Below are 3,841 nucleotides of genomic sequence, written 5' to 3' on the forward strand. Positions count from 1 at the left end.
TCGCTTGCTCCTCTAAAACACAATATCAGCATGTATTTGAGGTAACTCTGGATAGGATATTGGCTTATTTTTACTTGCATTCCAAAGGACCGGATGCGTTGATACGAACCCATGTTGACTCATTCATGGGCTCACTGTCAAGAATTTTGTGAAATATGTCGATATAGCTGACGTCAACGAGCGCGCGCTCTTTCCGTTGGTTGTTTTGATCGCTAAAAATGAGTTTTTATCGTTGTTGTTATTGTAAAAAACAAATTGACATCAGATTTTTATGTGTCTGTCCTCTTATTGACAATAAATTTCGTCATCACATTGTCAAAGTAGTATGCGGATCCACACTACTTTGACAATGTGATGACGCAATTTATTGTCTATAAGAGGACAGACACATGAAAATCTGATGTCAATTTGTTAACCACTTCTCAAATGGTTCTTAGTTTAGACAGTTCCATTTGCATTGCATGTGCACCCTTCCTGCAAGAACCCTGGTCACGGCCATGAAAATAAATATGAAAAGTGAACATGACGTTTCGGACGGCCACTCCATGTTATCAAAGTATAACTCGAAAAGGGATATTAAAAACAAAATGCAAACATTTTACTTAATTCACTGGAAAATTTAAGTCGTTATCAAGCCGTGATGCTTAACCTTTGAGTTTTCTAGACAATCGCCACAACACAAGAGTGAAACATTTCTCAGTTACAATACTAATTCTTACAATAGAGATTTTTAAAAAAAGTAGTGGTTTTGTAAAGAGAAATTTTGTCTTGAGAATGATGACATGAGGTCGTCAAAACGTCCAATACTTTTGTCTCTAATTTTTCTTTTAAAATAGAGATTTACTTCCGTTTTCTAGGAAATATCGAATTACTAGCTAATGTGCACTTATACAACTTGAATACAGGCCAATGTTTTCCCTCATACATGACCTTAACAGGCCCGTAGCTAGGAATTTTGTTGGGGGGGGGGGGGGGGGGGTGCTAATTTACAAAAAGTGGACCAACCATATACTTTATTTTTTTAAAGTCCCATAGGACGCATAGGTATAGATAAATTATATACTGAACAAACAATAGTTTAAATCGTGCAAATCTCCCTTTGTCATTATGGCTCTAATCAGAAACTCATAAGGTGATTAAAACGGGTAGCAAAAGTGTATTTATTTAATCAACTGATTGTTTGATTAGCAACCATATTTGAAGCAATAAAAAAATATTTCTGACCAATAACAGCCTTTTACCACAGGAAGTCCAATATTAGAAAGGTTTATTCAATATGAACCATGCTATGAGTTTATGCTCTAATCTTTAAGAAGTGTTAGCTCGAGTTTGCGGGGATGCTTTCTAGCAAACAAATCTACAACATCGTTTAATACGATGGGCACATCGTAATGGATGTGCATCAGTGCCAGGGACGACAATCTCTCTTGCCCCATGCAGGCTCTATGATATGTATGGAGTGGTCGCAAGGCACTGGCACTTCGCTCACATTCGCAACTTGTGGCTGGAATGCAGCAACAGATCGTGAGCAATTTGTGGATATTAGGGAACATCTCCTTATCCACGTCCTTGATGGCAGAGGCTGGGGTGCTAGGCCTATCTTGTGCCGGTTTAGTGTCATATCTAGAATGAAATAGTAGACTGGTTAAGCAGATTATTTTTTAAAATTTGATGTTAAAATGATATCAGGAAATTTAATGCGCGTTAGAATAGTTATGCACCTAATTTTAAATCTGATAGCTTCTTGGTGACATAGCTCTGGTGATGGCAGGTCATGCTTATAGTATTCTGCCAGTTTATCTATCTTTACAAAGTACTGAAGGGACGAGACAGTGAAGACTTGATGCTAGTGTGGACAAATCTGTAAAAATAAAAAATAAAAAAACATATATTTCACTGTTTGCTTTTCTATCATTTTATATGCACAGTTATAAGTACCGGAAAATTGCTCATGAAGATGAGTTTGGATGTGATCGACAAAAGACACAGCCACGTTCCGCCGATAATACTCCTCTGGTGTAGCACCCGGGACGTCCTAGAATATGCATTCACATATTTTGAATGGTATGGGTGAAATAATGGACGAAATTTTAAAAAGCGCAAGGTTTAAAAATTACTTTTGAGAGGGGCCCAGTGTGCTGAAAGATACTCAGTCCCTCTAATTACCCGAGATGCATTGCATAATTCTACACATGATCACTTGCATATATTTACTTATTAAGAAAGTACGTGCTCAAGATTCTTACAAGTCAGTTACTAAGCCGATATGAGGGCGAAAGCATCGATATTCAGTGTGGATTTTGTAATTAGAATAAAAGTATTACCTTTGCAGTGCACAGTATTGTTAATCTCAGGTGTTTCTTCAGGTGCTTTTTCAATCTCGACAGGCTCTTCTCTTGGTGCTTTAGCTTGCATCCACTTGTGAATGGATTGACATGACTTCGCAGCGGCTTTTCGTTTTCCATTTTCTTGTTCACGTCTTTCCATTTCTAGAGTTTCGGTGACTTTTCAATGGGATTAGACTAACAATTGTTGTGAATACAGTCGATTGCTACTACCGTCCACTGACTCTAACATGTTAATGTCTGTTACAGTAAACTTAAAAGCAAAACTTGCTTAAACTTCAAAGTTCCACCGTCTATTATTACTTATAATTAGTTGACAGACATTTGCTAATGAGTTTAATAGGCAGTGAAACTTTGAAGTCTGACTTTGCCGAGAAAACATGTTCTTGTCTAGACAGTGGACGCTTAGACGGTAAAATTGGGAGCGAACAAAAATCAAGGAAATATACGCGAATAGTGGTTCTCGCTGCGGGTTTTATTTCAGTCGCATACTTTTCTAATAATCAACCAGAATCTGTATAGAGAAGCGTTGTTGTATCATCAGATGAAAAAGTAAAATTGATTTTTTTTTACTTAGTTTTACGTGAAAATATCATACCAGCCAAAATGTCACTTGCTTAAAAAGCGGACCTTTAGCTCGCGTGGGGGGGGGGGGGGGGGGGGGTACCCCCTACACCCCCCTACACCTCCTAGCTACGGGCCTGACTTAAGGTGGCTCGACCCCCTCACGCTTGACCGCTACCTTCCACTTTTGGAACGCTAGTGCATAAACGTCTTTTATCCGATTGCAAATGTTTTTTGCACATAAGTCACATAAAGATTGAATTAATGTTTGATGCAGTTTTTTATGAGATCGGACGTCATAACACGTGATTATGATGAAATATTTGATTTCGTTTAGAAAATAATTTTAGCCTTGTAGAGCGTTCAACACTAAAATGCTTCGTACCACATAATTATATACTAGATGCCTCCATTTGTAGGGATTTTTGAAAAAATCTATCTAGCTAATAATGAGATATTTGAGATTATTTAAATATAGTGCATAATCTACTTCAAAACTAAACAATGGATTTCATACGGCCGAAATTAATATTTCAGAGCTATATATTCACAAAAGTCATTGCTCATTTAGTTTTACTCTGTATCTAGTTTTAAAAGGAACATTTTGAAGGTAATCGACTTATGCGATTTTGTGAAAACGTATAGTGCAGAAGACGGGGTAAACATTTGATGCGCACTTTTCATCGCAGTTTTCTAGTCAATCTTACTAGATCTTCCATTATTCTAAAATTCGCTGATCATTTCTCTCAAAATTACGTCAGGATACAAATTAGAACTTAAACTAATATTACACAAAATTGCAAGACTATTGAACTCATTTAAAGCGATCTAAAGCGAACGAGAAATACAGAAAACATTGATCGTTTCCCAACGATTTGATGCTCTGGGAATTCTATTGTTTGCTAATTATCATAACACCAAATTCTTTCGCA

The 3,841-nt window shown here is 37.0% G+C and overlaps 1 pseudogene across 1 annotated transcript; it reads right to left on the reverse strand.

The window, feature by feature from the left end:
• Nucleotides 1-1,253: 1,253 nt before the first annotated feature.
• On the reverse strand, nt 1,254-2,487 carry LOC148906683 (52 kDa repressor of the inhibitor of the protein kinase-like; annotated as a pseudogene). The gene is made up of 4 exons (XR_016121351.1): nt 2,338-2,487; nt 1,939-2,035; nt 1,722-1,861; nt 1,254-1,623 (listed from the first exon to the last, which is right to left on the reverse strand). The product of XR_016121351.1 is annotated as a 52 kDa repressor of the inhibitor of the protein kinase-like (transcript).
• Between the last annotated feature and the right edge of the window lie 1,354 nt (nt 2,488-3,841).

Source organism: Actinia tenebrosa, unplaced genomic scaffold (genome assembly GCF_029948245.1).
Source record: "Actinia tenebrosa isolate PJP-AT-01 unplaced genomic scaffold, QUT_ActTen_1.0 PGA_scaffold5__44_contigs__length_20552954, whole genome shotgun sequence".
NCBI lineage: Eukaryota > Metazoa > Cnidaria > Anthozoa > Actiniaria > Actiniidae > Actinia > Actinia tenebrosa.